The following is an 18,802-nucleotide window of genomic DNA, read 5'->3' as shown; positions in this document are numbered from 1 at the left end:
CAACATTCTTTTACATCTCTTCTGCACCCTTTCAAGTTTGACAACGCCTTCGCGACAGCAGGGAGACCAGAATTAAAGGCAATATTACAAAAGTGGCCAAACCTATGTCCTGTAAAGATTTAACATGTCATGCAAATGCTTCCACTCAAAGCACGCACCAATAAACGCAAGATCACCAAATGCCTTCATCACTGTGCTATCTACCTGTGACAGCACTTTCAAGGAACGGAGAACCTGCACCACGAGGCTAGCTTTGCTGCCTCACAGGGCAGTGACCTGGGTTTAATTCCATCCTTGAATGACTCGCTGTGTGGAGTTTGTACATTCTCCCCGTGTCTGCGTGAGTTTCCTCCGGGTGTTATGTTTTACTCCGACAGTGTAAGGATATACAGGTAAGGGTAGATTGGCCATGCTAAATTGCGCACCGTACCCAGGGATGTGTAGGGGAGGTGGATTAGCCATGGGAAATGCAGGCTCAGAGGGATAGGGCAGGGGTTTGTTCAGTGGGATACTGTTTAGAGGGTCGGTGTGGCCTCGATGGGCCGAAAAGCCTGTTTCCTAACTGTAGGGATTCGATCATTTCTATGGAGATTTCCTTGATTTCAGCTTTCCACAGGAACCTACCTATATGTCTTGCCTTGATTTGTCTTGCCCAAATGCAACACCTCACATTTAAATAAAATAAACTCTATCTGCCACTCGGTTCACCTAAACAAGGTCCCATTATAGTCTGAGAGATCATTCTCCACTGTCGACTACACCAACAAATTTGTAGTTATCTACAACCTTACTTACCATACTTCATAGACACAAATGCAAATGATTTGTATCAGTGACAAAATGCAGTGGACTCACTATTGATCTTTGCGGCACGCCACTGGTCTCATGTCTCCAAGTTTAATGAACAAATGTCCACTGTCACGCCCTGTCTCCAATATTCAAGAAAATTTTGGATCTAAATGGCGAGTTCTCCCTGGATCCCAGGCAGTCTGACCGTGTAACCAGTCTACCATGTAGACCATTTTGGTTTTCTTACTGAATTCCATAAAGACAACATCCACTGTCCTGCCTTCATCAATCATCTTCATCACTTCCTCAAAAAATTACACCGAGTCAGTGAGACGTGATATCCAATGTACAAAGCCCTCTTCAGCCCTTGTCTTTTCAAATGCATACACATCCTTTCCCACAAAATTCCCTCCAACAATTTCGTCACCATTGACGTCAGGCTCACCGATCTATGATTACCTGTTTTTTTTTCCTTACTTTCTTAAATAATGACAGTATTTTAGCAGCCCTCCAGTCTTTTGACACCTCACCTGTGGAAATCAATGATACAAATACATCAGCAAAATGCTGACCAATTTCTTTCCTAGCTTCTCGCAAACATTTGGGATACAACTGATCAGGTCCCAGGGATTTATTCACCTTTATGTGTTTTAAAATATCAAACACCTCCTTGTAATATAGACACCTTTCAATGTTTCACTGTATATTTATTCATTCTCTCGCCCTTGTAATCTCCTCCTCATTAAATACTGAGGAGAAGGTTTTGTTTCATATCCCTCCAATCTCCTGTGGTTCCACACATAGGTAGCCTTACTGAGCTTTAAGGGGCCCTGTTCTCCCCCGAGTTAATCTTTTACCATTAAAGGATTTGTAGGATTTATTCAATGCCTCGTTAACCCTATTTCTAAAGCCATCTCATGTCCACATTTTTCTGGTCTGATTTCCCCATTGATTATGCACTTGCTGCCCCTATACACTTCTCGGGATTTATTTGATCTCAGCTCTGTTTACCTGACATATCCCTTCTTCCTTACCTTGACTAGAGCATCAATATATCTAGCCATCCAGCACTCCCTGCACCCACCAGCCTTACCCATCTCACTAATGGGAACAAGTTGGCTCTGGACTCTCTGAAACCAGGTTTTGATGGCCTTGTATTTTCCAACCATCCAACCAACCTGTGAATAGGATATTCCAATCAGCCTTTCACAGGGCTCGCCTAACACTTTCAAAATTGGCCTTGTTCAAAGTTAGAACATTAATGTTTACATCAGGTCTTTCCTATTCCACAACTAGTTTAAAACTAATACTCATGCGTAACAGAAAGTTAAAGAAACACTTCCTTCCCCACTGTAACAGGCTCGAGAGGCTGAATGGGCTCCTCGTGGCCCTCTGTAATAGACTGGAAAGACTGAATGGCCTCCTCTCCTGTCCTTGTGTAACAGACCCAAGATATTAAATGACACAGCAACACATGGATTACGAGCAGCCTTTAAACTGTATCTGATGGAGGTTCATCCCTTCCCAGTTACAAAAACACAACCAACACAATGTACTCCAGGTGCCCTCTCACTAACACCTCATACAGCTGCAGTGACACATCTCTTTGTTTTGAATGATTCTGTTGGCAAAAAGCGCAGCAGGTCAGGCAGCATCCAAGGAACAGGAGAATCGACATTTTATGCTTTTCCAGCAACACATTTTTCAGCTCTGATCTCCAGCATCTGCAGTGCTCACTTTCTCCTTGTTGGCAAAATGCGCCAATATTCTAGATTACCACCTTTTCAAGTAGCAACAGGCTAATATGGGCAGAATGGCCTTCTATTCTCCCTCTGTAAGAGGCCCAGAGAGACAGAATTGCTTCGGCCTGTTGTTGAGCAGCAGTCTCAAAGCTCTGTCTCAAGGTTATGAAAGGATTTGGTAGCAGGGCACTTAAAGCCTCACACTGGTCAATAAGGAATCTAGAAACTTGCCCACCCGACTTTTCTTTATGAAGCCGATCTGTTATTTTATAACAGCCTCTTTCATAAACAGTGTGGAACATATATGGACCCCTGCAGTGTTCTGTTAATACTCTCATGTCCAAGCTTAAAAAAAGATTTGAAGATTTATGATCCATCCCTCAGCAACCCTCATCCATTCCATCCAAACCCAGAAAATATTCTCTTTCGTAGTTATTTGAAAGGTGATGTGTGTAACTGGTTAATTGGACCTGTTTGCTCAGTCATGATTTGGAGATGCTGGTGTTGGACTGGGATGTACAAAGTTAAACTCACACAACACCAGGTTATAACTGTACAACAGGGTACTGTTTCCTGATGAAGGGCTTTTGCCCGAAACGTCGATTTCGCTGCTCGTTGGATGCTGCCGGAACTGCTGTGCTCTTCCAGCACCACTAATCCAGTATAGTACAACAGGTTTAATTGGAAGCACACTAGCTTTCGGAGCGCCGCTCCTTCAGCAGGTGATAATGGAGGACACACTTCTAAGGAACAGAATTTATCACAAAAATTTACAGTGTGATGTAACTGAAATTATTCATTGAAAAATATCTTGATTGTCTGTTGAGTTTTTTATCTGTTTGAATACCATGATAGTTTCACTTCTTTCATTTGTGTAAATCACGAAAACTTTTTTAAAAATAAAATGTTGCATTATCGTGTTAGCTGTAACAGTGATTGTTAGCTAGACAATATGTTGAAGGTGTTAGCCCCTGTGTTGTCTGTCTATGTCATGATGTGTAGATTGATTCTAATCTGAAAAGTGAGATAACAGAGTTTTACATGACTCCATGCAGTTTTTGAGCTCAGGGTTTTACATGAATTCACGAAGTTTTTGAACAAATTACAATGTAACTCTGCAAGTACAAATTCATCCCACAAAATATATGTGTGCATGTGGGTCTTTGTCGGTTTGTGTGTGTGTGTTTGTGTCTGTGCCTGTCTGGATTGGGGGTTTGTGAGTGTGAGAGAGAATGTATATGTGTGTGTAGTGATGTAGAGTGTCTTAAGTCTGTGAGGGGGTGCATGTGTGAGTGTGGGAGTGTGTGTGCGTGTCTGGGGTGGGGGATTGTAAGTGTCTGTGAGAGAGAGTGTATATGTGTGTGCATGAGTGTAGAATGGTCTAAGTCTCTGAGAGGATGACTGTGTGAGTGTGTGTGTGTCTGTAAGGGTGCATGTGAGTGTCTGTGTTCATGTCTGTGTACATGTGTGTCTGTATGCATGTGTGTGTAGAGGAGGGCCTGTGTGTGTGTGTAAAGTGCAATGGTGATCACCTCTAATGTGACATGAACCCAAGATCCCGGTTGAGGCCCTCCCTATGTGCATCAAAATTAGCTATGAGCCTCTACTCGGCCACCTTTCGCTGCTGCCTGTCCTGAAGTCCGCCTTGGAGGATGGTCACCAGAAAGTCCAAGGTTGAAAGTCCTGGACCACTTAAGTGTTCCCCAACTGGGAGGGAACACTCCTGTCTGTTGATTCTTGTGCGGTGCCCATTCATCCGTTGTCATAGCCTTTGCTCGGTTTCCCAGAGTTTGTTCGGTGACTGTGATTAATGCCAATCTCCATGGATTCTAATTATTCCAGTGGAAGATTTCCATATTTAAATGATAAATGTGCACCATTCAATGTGTTATCCCATAACATGATCAGAGCATCACAGCACTGACAAGGATCAGCAGATTTGGACAGAGGGGAAGGAGAGATCAGAATCTGAGAACATTAGACTGGAATGTTCCAAAAATGTATCAGAATCTGGGAACATTACACTGGCATGTTCCAACCATAGACAGGAGTTTATCACATTATGTTTGGTATGTTTCTGCATTTTATTGCTGGTCATTATCATTGCGGATCTATTACACTCTTGTCATTATTCGATATTTTTATTTTCATTTCCTGGCTATCGTTGGTGTTCCTGGTAAGTGTCACTGACCAGATCTTTTTTCTATAAACCGGTTATGACTCTATTACTGTTCTTTCATATAGTCTACACTTCTTGTCACTATTATTTTCCTGTTGAAACTTTCAATCCATATATTCACTCTACAGACCACTAATAACTACATCAATGAATGTGTTCAATTACTGTCTCCCTCTCTGCTCTGGCAGTGTTACTCATGGGTCTCTATGTTGACCGACTCAGTTCCAGCTGCGAACTACAATTTATTGTATCATTGCCTTTGTTATTTACATATTAAGAGCATGGAGGTCACTCTCTACTGTTCTGGTGACAAACTTCACTTCCTTCCACTGTTTCCATCCCATCCCTGGCCAATATCTGCTGCTGAAGCAGATACGTCACAACTGTGGGAGATCCCTTTGACCATGAGTTGATTCTTGACACCATACCCTGACCATTTCGAACTTGAAATACTAACCAGCCCAGAATATATCTCACTGGTTTATTCCATCTGCTGTTTGAACCTTGAGTTATGAAATAACGTCTTAATAAATTTAATAATCTGCTGCTGACACTCCCGGCTTCAAACCTGCCGAAGCAAATCTGATTCGACCTCACATCAAACTCCCATCCATCTGTCATTCATGTGCACGCCGATGTATATTACTATTGTGTCTGGCAATGCCTTTATTTTAACATTCTCAAACACTTTACCTCATCTGTCCATGAAACCTCTTTCGTTCTCTCTCTCTGTCGATTAACAAAAAACCTGCCAGTTGTTCTTATTTAAAATAATTTCCTCCATGTGCGGTCCTTCTCAAACAATGAGTTTCGCATTCAACCATGTGAATCGCGCATACACACGCACTCTTCCTCAGTTTCTGATGAACACACACACACAGCAAATCTTCCCATTGTCGGCAGTAATCTGATGCGAGTATGGTTCGCATATGATAGTAAAGTTTGCAATACTCTCTCCGCTGAGCATTTAGTACAGTTTACTGAGCAACACACTGGCATGCTCTGCACAGCTCTCCATGCTGGGCTGTCATCTTGTCCCAGTTTATGTTGTTTGTGGTGTTCTGTGATGTAGATTCAGAATTTGATGTAACAAACCATTTCAGCTGATCTGACAATGCCTTTATTCAATGTTCATTCTTGTAAGTTTACTCTCGAAGATCTCACTTCTCCAGTTAGTCCCAACGCCCTGTCTTTTTCTCCATATTTCCACAACATTTTTCAGTTAATTAACTGCCTGTTTCTGTCTTTAGTGTGAATCTTTCTGTCCCTCTGTATCTTTCCCTAGCCTTTCCTTTTATCTCCCTAGTGTATGGAGTGCAATCATTGTGAAGCTGAGAAACAGTGAAATGGTGTGTGTCAGGCTGTTGTTCACTCCCCGGTATGTCCCATGTGATGGTCCACGGACAGGGGTGTTTCAGAAGTTATGAGATACATCCTTGTAACTTGGTCTGTACCTGAATTTGTCCCTCTCAGGTGACCTTGTGATCAGTAACACGAGGAAGACCCTAGAGGAAAGGACCAGGCATCTAAATTGTGTGACAATGTTGTCACTTTAAAAAAAGTTATTTTCTCCTTTTTTTAAAATAAGAGATCTTAAAGAGCAACCTGCCTGCTGAAAATGGCTCAAGTAAATAACTTATGACACTATTAGGGTTTTTAATAAATAGTAGTAACAACGGCCGAGTAACTTATCCCCAGCTGCTACTCTGTCTGAAACCTGACTTGATGCTGTTTCCTCCTGGATTGGAGAAATGTATGCGAGAATGTATGTCTGAATGCACCTTTTTGCAAAGGGGTGTGTTTATGGGATGTTAGTATATTGGAACGGTTCATCTGTAGAAGGTACTGTATCCATTATTCGGTTAAGGTTTCCAATAGTTAAATTATACTAAATTCTTCTTCATTTTGAATGGATTTTCAGTAGAGTGTTTACATATGTTGTGTTTTGCTTAATGGTGAGTGGTTTTACTAGTAGCATCACATTTGGAACACCCATTTCACATCTACCTTTAAAATAAGAAAGGTTTATCATCCAAGCTACCCTCTTAAACTAATTTGAGTCAGTCTGGATGGTCTATAGCAAACTGGGGACTCTTGTCTGGTTCTAAATCGGTAACACCAAATTGGGTTTAGAATTACAATCCCTACAGTCTGCAAACAGGCCATTCGACCCAACAAGTCCACACCGACCCTCCGAGGAGTAACCTACCCAGACCCATTCCTCTACCCTATTATTACACATTTACCCCGACAAAGGCTCCTAACCCACATATCCCTGAAAACTATGAGCAATTTAGCATGGCCAATTTACCTGACATGCACATCTTCGGATTGTGGGAGGAAACCAGAAAATCCAGAATAATCTCATGCAGACACGGGAGACTATTGGGTTCAAAGGTCGTGTATGGTCGTTGTTCGTGTCTTTTGTTCCAGATGTTGAATTCGGTTGGTTTAAACAGTGTTTTGAGTATAAAAATTCTTTCAGTTATTAAGAGTTCTCTGGGTGTGGAAGAAGTAAAGTTGGGGTTTTTACAAAAGGTAATGAAGGCAAAGCTGTAGGAATTGGCAGACAAGCTGGAGTTGGGTTTGCTTTTGTCTGTGAGAAAATGAGAGATAATTATAGCTATAGCTCAGCAATTACATTTGGTAGAACTGCCATTAGACTCTTTGGAAATACCTGGAATTCAATTTCAAATGAGGCACTTTGAACATGAGAAGGAATTGAAACAGTTTGGATTATGATGAAAAGTAGAAATAAAAGAAAAGGAAATGAAGAAGAAAGAGAGGAAAGGACAGAAGAAAAGCAGAGAGCTTTAACTTAAAATGTTAGCAATTAGAGAGGAAAGTTGACATAGAGGGCGGTGATGAAGGTAGCAGGTCGGCAGGATGAGGAGGATAGTGAGGTTGAGCAACCCTATTGTAACCAATGGCCTAATGGGGTTCTGTTTAAATACATCCAGGCATTATCTAAATTTGATGAGAAGGATGGGGAAGCCTTTTGAATTTCATTTGAGAAAGTGGCTAAACAAATGCAGTGCCCAGTGACCATGTGAATTTAGTTGATCCAAACAACGCTGATAGGCATTTGCATCCCCATCGGAGGAGGTATCTGGCCAGTATGAGGTAGTGAAGAAAGCCATCGGAAATCCATATGAGCTTGGGCCAGAAGCTTATAGACAGCATCTAAAAAAGGGTCCCTGGTTAAACGCACATTGAGTTTGAAAGGATCAAACAAAGTCACTTTGAAAGGTGGGTAAGGGTATTAAAAACAGAACAAACCTATGGCACTCTTAGAGAGATTCTTATTTTGGAGTAGTTCAGCAATTCACTTCCTGCAGTCGTGAGAACTCGTGTAGAAGAGCAGAAAGTAACAATGGTAAGATTAGAAGCTAAAATGGCTGATGATGATAATTGAGTTGAGAAATCAAAGTTTGGTATCCGTGAGAGATTGAGAAGAATGTGCGAGATCTTTTCAAAACATATACCTGTGAGAGTAAGGTTTACTGGCATAGGCCAGGAGTAGCAGGTAAAGAGGTTAGAGCATTAAGATGTACAGAAGTATGTAATCCTTTTATGCTGAGACATGAGGAGCTATGCCATTCAGAAGGACTATTGGAGAGATGAGAAGTGCTCCATTATGTAACGTGTGGTTGGAGTGTCCAGTGGAAACATCAACAGATTTATTCCACAATGAGGAAGGAGGCCTTGAGCTTGGTGTTGGCGTTACGACATTTCAGCATTTAAATTGCGAATAACAAACATGAGACAAATCTTTATCACTGATTGTGACCCCTTAAAGTTTTTGGAGACGTTTAGGGAAAAAAATACCAGTCTGTTTCGATTGAGCTTATTATTGCTGCCATTCAGTTTGAAATTATACAGGTGACAGGGCGAGAAAACCTAAGTTTTGACACGTTGTGGAGACTTGGATGAAGAAAGACAAAAGCATTCTGTGGCAGGAGTAAAATGACTGAAATCGAAACTAGTTGTCAACATTTGTATGCTCAGAGTCAATGTAAAGCATATTCATTCCAGTCTGCTAATACAGGGAGATTAGGTGGTCTAAAATGAATTACCTTTGTATATTGATGGATGATTCTATTAAAGATGGAGTTGTGAGAATGCTATCACTGAAAAAAGCTTATTTTCTCTTGGGTTTTTTTTTTGAAGAGAGGTTTTAAAGGCAGAGGTGCAGAACTGCTGTCTGAAAACAGTTTAAGTAAATAACTGAGATTTTAGGTTTCATTAAAACGGTGGTAACAATGGAAGGGAAGTGGCCAGCTCTCCCAGACCAGGGTGTCTCATTTTGTTTTTAGCTGAAGCATTCAGAAGCTGCTGGGGATCCCAAAAGGGTTGGAAGTTTCAATACATGATCCCCAGCTGCTTTTCTCTGAGATCTCTGTTGATGTTGTTTTCTCCTGGATTGGAAAACTGCTGGAAGGATCTGTATTTGAATATATCTTTGTGCCACGCGTTGTAAACCAAGAAGGTACAGTATCTATTGTTTGTGTAAGTGTTCCAACATATAAGCTATCCCAAAATGTTCTTTTCTTTGATTGCATTTTAACTGAAGCATTTGAATAGATTATATTTTGGTTAATGTCGAGTGGTTTGACCAGTCGCAACATATCTGGAACGCACACTTCACATCGATATTCAAAATAAGGAAAGGTTTGGGTTTAAACGGCCTTCACTAGGTGACATATCTATCATTTCCCAGTATCTCAACATCAATGTCACCATTCGGTGATGGAGGATATATATGGTGTATGAGGTAAATAGATTGTTTCTCCCACAGCAGGGAGGTGCTGGCTATTTCCAGTATAGTGGGATTCCCGATAGTGTACATGGTATCTGCAGAGTACCCATGTCAATAGAGAGAGGTAGAAGAACCGAAGGAGCTCTCTCTCTCTATTAATGTTACAGTGTGCCCATCACAGTATATCGTATTGGTGAATACATCCCATGGTCCTGGCAGCAGTCACAGCCTCTTCATTCAGAAGCAGTCAGTCATTCCCATCATCATCGGGTCTCCACGTAGAAAGAAATGAAAATATCTTGGTTAAAGGCTGTCCCCTTGATGCACGTTTCAAAACATTATCCCCACCACCAATCAACCACATCAAAGTATTCCATGTGTACAGAGAGCAATAGGGTAACTTGGAGTGTCTGGGAGCAGATGATCAGGGATGGAGCAAAACCTCCCATGTCTGAACGGGTCTGCGGGAAACCCCCAGTATCCAATATCATTATGTCCTCTAATCCCTCTCCACTTCAGTATTATATTTCCTTCCATTATTCCTGTATATGGAATGACAGGTTATATCATGTTAAAATCCACCTGCCAAACTATTATCTATTGCCTTTACCTCTCTGAATCTATTTGCAGACTCTCCACCCTCTCTTGATAATTTCATCTCTTGCTTACCACAGCGACATCACCAAACTCAGCATCTGTATATCTGTTCCATCCTCCTGATCATTAATATAGATTGTAAATAGTTGAGAACCCAGCGCTGGTCACTGTGTGACTCCACCGGTTACATTCCCTCTAACTGATTGAGACTGATTTATCCTGAGTGCCTGCTCCTGTATGATGCCCAGTCCTTCCCCATTCCTGTGCAACACAGAAAGGGTTGAATAAGAACAAGGAGCATCTGTGAGGAATCCAACCCCTCGATGAGGCTGATGTCAACGCGGCCTCTGTTCCACTTTCCTGCCATCTCTCCATCCTATAACTCTAGTCTCTTGTTGTAGATTGCGCCACATGGAAAAAAAATCCACTCCACAACTACACTTTCAATTACTTTTAGCATTTTACAGACCTCAATGAGCTCTCCTATCGTTCTTATAAACTCGAGAGTATAGGCCTAAACTGCTCAATTTCTCTTCATAAGGCATTCACTTCAAATATGGAATCAATCTAATGAAGCTCTTCTGAATTGCCTCCAATGGAAATCCCTCATTCTGCAGGACACGCAAACTGTACTCCAGTTGCAGCCTCGCTAATGCCTTGCATAGCTACACCAACATTCCCTACATTTCTACTCTATCCTTTTATGAATAAACACTGAAATTATGCTTGCATTCCTCATTCCTTCAAGTACCTGCAGGCAGGTTTTCTGTGATATAAAAGCAGACACCCAGATCGCTCTGCACCTAAGCACTTTGAACTTTCTTTCCATTTAGATAAAAAATTGTCTTTCTATTATCCTGGCCAACTTGAATAGCCCCATATTTATTCACTTTAATTTTCCTTGCCAAATATTGGCCCATTCACCCAACCTATCCATATAGTTTTAAAATCTCTTGCATCATTATTCCAAAGTAATTTCCCACCGATGTTAGTGTCATCTGAAAATGTGGCATTGTATTTTCTCACCCGTCAACCGAGTACAGTAATACCATCGATTGCAAGTGCTTGAGGCATGAGTACTGAAATCAATGGCACCCCACAAATTGCATTTGGCAAAATAAAATGATGCATTTATTCCATGAGACTGCATTTTGTTGGTTCACCAATCCTCCATCCAAGCTAATAAATTAACCCTAAACCCACGTTGTCTGATCTTACCATTTACTCTTTGGAGAAGTGACATATCTGATGCCTTCAGGAAGACCAGATATGTTCCATCTCCCACGATCCACCTTGTTTGTGACATTTTCAAATAACTCAAGCAAACAATTCAAACTTGATTTGTCCTTTGTAAAACCATGTTGACTCTGATGGATTGTAGTTTAACTTTGCAAATGTCCTGAACAATGGACTCTAACAATTAGCCTTAAATTATAATAGTTTATTGTTATACTTTAGTCCCGAATGTATACCATTATTATAAGTTCTTCCCTTTCGACAGCCTTTACGTTTTCTTTGAATTCCTGTTTAATGGGCACAAGGCTTTAAGAGATCTGCTCCAATTGCTGTGAAACAGCCATGTCTGGCTGAATGGACTCGTCATCCTGCTGGTGTACAAACGCGATTGGCTGACATCTTTCTGGAGTTCCCATTTTGTCATCTCCAAGGCCAGAATGACCTCCTCAAGTTGATGCTTTAGAAGGTTGGGAGACTATGGAATATTCCGATTGCTGTGTAACATTTTGAGAGGCTGATGGGTCTTCTCATACTTCTCCATAACAGGTGGATATACTGAACGGTCTCCTCATGTATCCCAGAGATGGGACCGCGGGATTGATTGGTCTTCTCTTGTTCCCATACAACAGACACGTGCCTAAATTGCCTCTTCCTTTCTCATGAAAGAACTCTCAGATAGTTTTTCATCCTTATCCAATTCCCTTGCAATAGGCTAGGTAGGTCTGAATGGCCTCCTGTTATCCCTGTGTAACAATCTCCAGTCACTGTGTGACCTCTTCCAGTTCCTATGTTACATACTTGAGGAGGCTGAATGGACTGATCCTGTTGCTGTATAATAGGATACTGGTGCCGCATGGCCTACTGTTACAGGCTCAAGTGGCTGATTGACCTCCTTCTGTAAATGTATATCAGGCTCCAGGGGCTGAATAGCCTCGTCCTGTTTTGATGTAACAGGGTCGAAGGCCTGAATATCCTCCTGTTGTTCCTGTGTAACAGGCTGGAGAACGGAATGGAATCCTCCACTATCTGCGTAATTCGCTTCACTTGTTGACTCCTTCTGTCATCTATGTTCAAATAAGATCATCTTTAATTTTTGGAAACTCCAATGGCTACTGGGTCAACCTGATCATCTTTTCGGTAAAAGCTAGCATCTTCATTGCAGGAATCAGTTGAGGGAACCATCTCTGAGCTGCTTCCAATATAATAACATCCTTTCTTCATTGAAGAGATTAAATCTGTACACACTACTCCAGATGTCATCTCACTAAGAACCTGTACAGCAGCAGCAACACTTTACCAGCCTTTTGTAAGGTTTCCACCCAGCTTAGAGCTGTCTCTGGGGGAATACAGAGCATTGTTGAAAGATCATTGTCCTTCTCTACTCCATTAGCATAATGGGAGCTCTGGAGAAATTAAAGTTTGAGAAGATCATAAATGATGTGGCGAGATGATCTCTACCATTAATCTCCCCAGAGCCCAAGTCGGTCAGATTCCACAGAATCTAGTAAGGTGTAGAGCAAAATCAGCAAGGAGGAGCAAACATTGATGGGAGTTATATATCAAAGTGAAAGCTGCAATACAAATGCTGGACATGTTATAAAACAGGAAATGATATACACATTTGTGGGTACTTCAGTAATAATGCACTGTTTACATTATATCTAAACTGTGTTAACCCAATTGAATGCTAGTGCTGGGAAAACTGGATTTCATAACCACGTGTGAGATGGTTTACATTAATATTATGTCGAGCACTGAGCTCGAGATCAGGTAATTTAGGAATTGGTGTTGAGTGATCAGAAGAGCCAATTGAAAATTTTGCTGTCAAGGACCTTTTGGGAGCAATGACCACAATGTATTGGTTTTCTTTTATGCTGTTTGAGTACACGGCAGTTTTTGTTTTATTTGAAGTAATCGTTATAAATCTGAGTCATGCCAGCCATGAAGGTGTGAGGAGAAAGTGGGGACTACAGATGCTGGAGATCAGAGTCGAAGAGTGTGGTGCTGGAAAAGCACAGTCAGGCAGCATACTAAGAGTAGATAAATCAATGTTTCGACCATAAGCCCTTCATCAGGAATTAAGCTTCTGGGCCAAGGGGGCTGAGAGATAAATGGGAAGGGGGTGAGGCAGGGGGGAGACAGCTGGGATTGTGATAGGTAGATGAAGGTGGGGTTGAAAGTGATAGGTGACGAAGGGAGACAGAATGCCTCATCTACTGCATCCATTAAACCCAATGTGGTCTTCTCTACATTGGTGAGGCAGGAGGTCAACTTGTGGATCATTTCAGAGAATATCTCGAGGACAGCCACATTGAATAAATCCATCATCTTGTGGCTGAGCACTTTAACTCCCCTTCCCACTCTGCCAAGGACATGAGGATCCTGGGCCTGCTCCATCGCCAAATCCAAGCCACCAGAAGCCTGGAGGAAGAAAGCCTCCTCTTCTGCCTTGGGACCCTCCAACCACAGGGGATCATAGTGGATTTCCCCATTTCCCCATTTCCCCTAATCCCACGTTATCCCACTCCAAACTTCCAAATCAGCACCGCCGTTTTGAACATTCCTATGTGTCCACCTTCCTCCCTATCAGTCTGTTCCACCCTCCTTCCTCTCTGACTATCACTTTCAACCCCACTTTCATCTACCTATTAGATGAAAGGAGGCAGCTTAAAAAAATGCCAAGTGTTGCAGTAAGCTAGTGGATTCAGAGAAATGTAGGACCCATCAAAGGATGACCAAGAAACTGAGAATAAAATCAGAAAGAGAAAAAGCGTGCAAATGAAAGACAAACATAAAGACTGCTAAAAAGCGTCTATCGATGTATGAAAAAAATAAAAACAAGGTCAAATGTGGAACAGTTGGTGTGCGTTCAGGATAATTTATTCTAAAGAACAGAGAAATCGCTGGGAAAAGAAACAGTTTCTTTGTGTCTATCTTCATGGAAGAATGTCCAGAAATTCTACCAGAAATACCTAGTGACGATGGGACTTGTGTAAGTAAAGTCTAAGACCATTCTTATCAGTGCTGGGGTTATCTTTGCAACAAAAGCTGGATTGAGTATTTATAAATCTGACAGACTTGATGTACTTCATACAAGAATTTCATAGGAAGCAGCAATAGACATGTTGATTGCATCGAGGATTTTCACTTTATTTTCCGACACATTCCCGAAAGGCGTTTAGCCAATCTGGATAAGGTAAAGGTTATAAATATTGTCCAATAGTTTAAGAAAGGATGGATTTGGAGAATGGTAAACTACAGACCAGTTATCGTGTCATCCGCAGTCGGGTATGTCTTGGACTCGATGACAAAGAACATGCTACTAGATATTTAGAAGTTAATAACATAACTGGGGAGTGTGAGAATGTACCGATGGAAAGAAAACAAGAAGTGTCAAACATTATTTGGAGTGGTTTGAAGATGATTCTTGTGGAAGTAGGCAATGATGGACCATTGGATAACGTATAGTTGGATATTCATGAGCTTTTTTAAAAGAACTCACACAGCAAGTTCATAAGAAAAATTAAAGCGAGAGGTATTGGGAAGAACATATGCAAATGGGAAAGTAAAAATTAGGTTTACATTCATATGAATGTAATTGGAAGATAGAGCATGTCGTGCACCAGTTGCATCGAGCATTGGTGAGACTAAACGTAGAATATTGGGTATCGTTCGGAGTCCCAATCTAAGAAAGGATATACTGACTACAGAGGAACTGCAAAAGGTATTATCCAGATTAATCCGTAAAATGGCAAGATTGTCTGATGGGGAACCTCAGCCTGTAATCTCGAGTTTCAAAACAAGAGAGTAGATTGTGGTGAATCTTAGAAACATCGAAAGGACTGAATAACAGAGGGACATGGAGAAGTACAAGTCGGCGAGATAAGGGAGAATCCCACGATATTCCACACGGACAAGTAGAACAGAATAATCAGCAAACAGTTAGTGTCCATTAGAAACCAAGTGACAATCTGTGTGTCAAGCTGGAGAACATTGATGGATTGTAACAGGAGACCTTCACATCTATTTTACTTGGGAGAAGGAGGATTCAGGTACAGAGTTCAAAAAGATGGACTGGACAACTGTTGAACAGATTGATGTAAAACATGAGAAAGGATTTGAGGCTTTGTTCTGTGTAGATTTGGACCAATCTCCATGCCTGAATGAGTTGTATCACAGGCGGCTGTTGGGGTCAAGGGAGGAAAGACCCTGACTGAATATTTTAATTGGAATCTGACCAGAGGGGAGGTGCCAGAGAAGTGGAGAACTGCTAATACGATTCCACTTCACAGTAAGGGTGGGAGAGATACACCAGGTGACTATAGACGAGTGAGTATTAGATCACTGTGAAGGAAACTACTGGATAAAATAGGGAAGGATATAATTGAACTCCAATCAGAGTCACAAGGTTTGATCAGGGATAATTATCATGGCTTTATCAGAAGGAAGTCATATCCAATGGATTTGATTGAATTCGTTTGAGGTGGTCGATTATTTAGTTTTGTAGGAAGGCCTTTGACAAATTTCCACCTGGGAAACTGAAAAATAAAGTAAAATCACACAATATGTTGGATAACTTGATAAGTAACAACGAAAATTGTCTTAGTGGCACGAGGCAGAGGGGGGTGGGAGAAGGCTGTTTGTGTGACTGGAGACCAGTGTCCCCTGGTGTACCACAGGGATCAGTGCTGTGTACCTTATTGTTTGTGTTATTCATAACAAAATATAGATGTGAATGTGGAGGGGGCTAGGTGGAGAGTGGGGGAGGTGTGATAAGTAAGTGTATGTTTGATATAAAGATTGGCTGGGTGGTTAGCAGTGAGGAGGAAGGTATTAAGTTACAGGAAGATAGAGATGGAATGGTCAGATGGGCAGATCAATGGCAGATGGAATGTAACACTGATAAATATGAGGTGATGCACTTTGGGAGAAGGTAAACAGGCAGGGAAGGACTCAATGAATGGCAGCACACTGGGAAGGTCAGATTGTGCTTCTCCACACATCCCTGAATGTGACTGGATAGGTTAATGCTTAAAATTGTGTTGCAGGAAGAGCGCAGCAGGTCAGGCAACATCAAAGGAGCGTGAGAAACGATATTTCGGGCAGATTCCTGAAAAGACTTATGCCCGAAACGTTGATTCTGCTGCTCCTTTGATGCTGCCTGACCTGCTGCGCTTTTCCAGCAACACATTTTTAAGCTCTAATCTCCAGCATTTGCAGTCCTCACTTTCTCCTTGTAGATTATAAGACCAGTACAGGGCTTTGGTTCGGACAAAATGGAATACTGTATGTAGCTCCGGGAACCACATTCCAGGAAGGATGTGATTGTACTGGAGAGGGTGCAGAGGTGATTCACCAGGATGTTCCCTGGGATGGAACATATCAGCTATGGAGAGAGGCTGGATAAGCTCAGGTTGTTTACTTTGGAGCAGAGAAAGCTGAGGAGTCAGTGATTCAGAAGGATAAGATTATGAGGGACATGGACAGGGTGGATAGACAGCAGCTGTTCCTTTTAGTCAGAGGGCCAAGAACAAAGGAGGACACTTTTAAAGTGAAGAGTTTGAGGTTCAGAGATGATTTAAACAGTTTTTCACCTCGAGGTGTGGGGTTCTGGGATTACTTCCTGAGAGGGGAATGATAACCTCACAATCGTAAAAAAGCACTTGGACGAGTAATTGGAAGTGTCATAACATTCCAGGCTATGGGCTTGGTGTAAGAAAGCGGGACAAGTATAGATAGTGCTGTATTTCCGTCGGCACAGAGTCTATGCCCCTGTGAGTGTATGGTGTGGAAGGTCAATTATTGAGCAGTTTATGGCAGGAATTGATGGATTTCTGAAGAGTTATATTCATAAGGGTTATAAGAGTGAACTTTAATAGCTTGTTAAATTATGTCAATGTGAGAAATATGAGAAAACAAGTGCAGTTTCCTTACAGTTTGAAACCAGAGAATAGAGAATGGGGAACAGGGAAATGGCAGAACTATGAAGCCACTACTTCCGTTCTGTCTTCACAAAACTTTCTAACAATGCAAGGAAAACCGAGTCTGGTGTGGGAAAATGATAGAGTACATGGGACATAGAACATAGTGAGTAAATGGTTTAGCAGAAATTATTGTGGCTGAAAGTAATGGTCATAGACAACACGAACATAGATTTATGAAATGGGAATTATGTTTGAGAAACAAACTGGGAGACAAATGAAAGAGAAGCAATGATGTAAAACATTATGATTTTTAGAAAAATGTTGGGAAAGCTCCAAGCTCAATTTGCAAAATCAAATCTGAGTGGATTGGGGTGAATATATGGACATGTTTCTAGAATGGGACAGCTGGCAGGAAACAGTGAATAGAAATAAACAGACTCATCAAGCAACAGCCTGACATTTTCTGAAAGGTATGATTCTCTGAGTATGACTATGTCCCAGACACCCCATTACCTTCCCCAGATATCTCCTGTCTCATCAGCAGGACGGACACAGCAGAAGTGGCGGCACAGTGGGAGACAGTTGGAAGGGCATTGCCCTTGGAGTCCGCAACAGTGACTCTGTATCCCATGAAGTGTCATGGCATTAGTTTGCACATGGGAAAGGAAACTTCCTGCTGATTACCATGTACCAGCCTCTCTCAACTGATGAATCAGTACTCTTCCATGCTGACCAACACTTGAAGGAAGCACTGAGGGTAGCACGTACGCAAGATGTACTCTGGGTGGGGGATTTCAATGTTCACCACCAACAGTATCTCAGGTACAGCATTACTGATCGAGCTGGCCAGGTCCTAAAGGATATAACTGGCGGCAGGTGATGAAGGAACCAACAAGAGGAAAATCCATACTTGACCACAGCCTTACTAATCTGCCAGTTGCAGAAGTATCTGTCCATGACAGTATCGGTAAGAGTGACCACCGCATAGTCATTGTGGAGACAAAGTCATACCTGCATATTGAGAATAACCTCCACCATTTTGGGTGGTACTATCACGGTGCTTAATAGGGCAGACTTCGAACAGATCTAGCAGCTCAAATCTGGATTTCCATAAGGTGCTGTGGGTCATCAATAGCAGTGGAATTGTACTCCTGCATAACCTCATGGACTGGCATATCCCCCTCGCAACAATTGCCATCAATCGAGAGGATCAACCTTGGTTCAATGGAATGTGCAGGATGGCAGGAGCAGCATCAGGCATAGCTGATAATGGGGTGTCTGCTGCTGAAGTCACCAATCAGGATTACTTGTGCGCCAAAGGGCATAAGCAGTAAGTGATAGACAGAGCTAAGTGATCCCACAAGCAACGGTTCAGATCTAAGTTCTGCAGTCCTTCCACATCTTGTCGAGAAACGTTGGGGACAATTAAACAATTCACTGGAGGAAGAGATTCCACAAATAACGCCTTCCTCCATGATGGAGGAGCCCAGCACGTCAATGTATAAGATAAGGCTGATGCATTCGCAACAATCTTCAGTCAGAAATGCTGAGTGGATGATCCATTTCAGCCTCCTCC

The sequence above is a fragment of the Chiloscyllium punctatum genome, chromosome 33, assembly GCF_047496795.1.
Source record: "Chiloscyllium punctatum isolate Juve2018m chromosome 33, sChiPun1.3, whole genome shotgun sequence".
Lineage (NCBI taxonomy): Eukaryota > Metazoa > Chordata > Chondrichthyes > Orectolobiformes > Hemiscylliidae > Chiloscyllium > Chiloscyllium punctatum.
The sequence above is the reverse complement of the archived record's forward strand: the minus strand, read 5'-3'. Positions refer to the sequence as shown.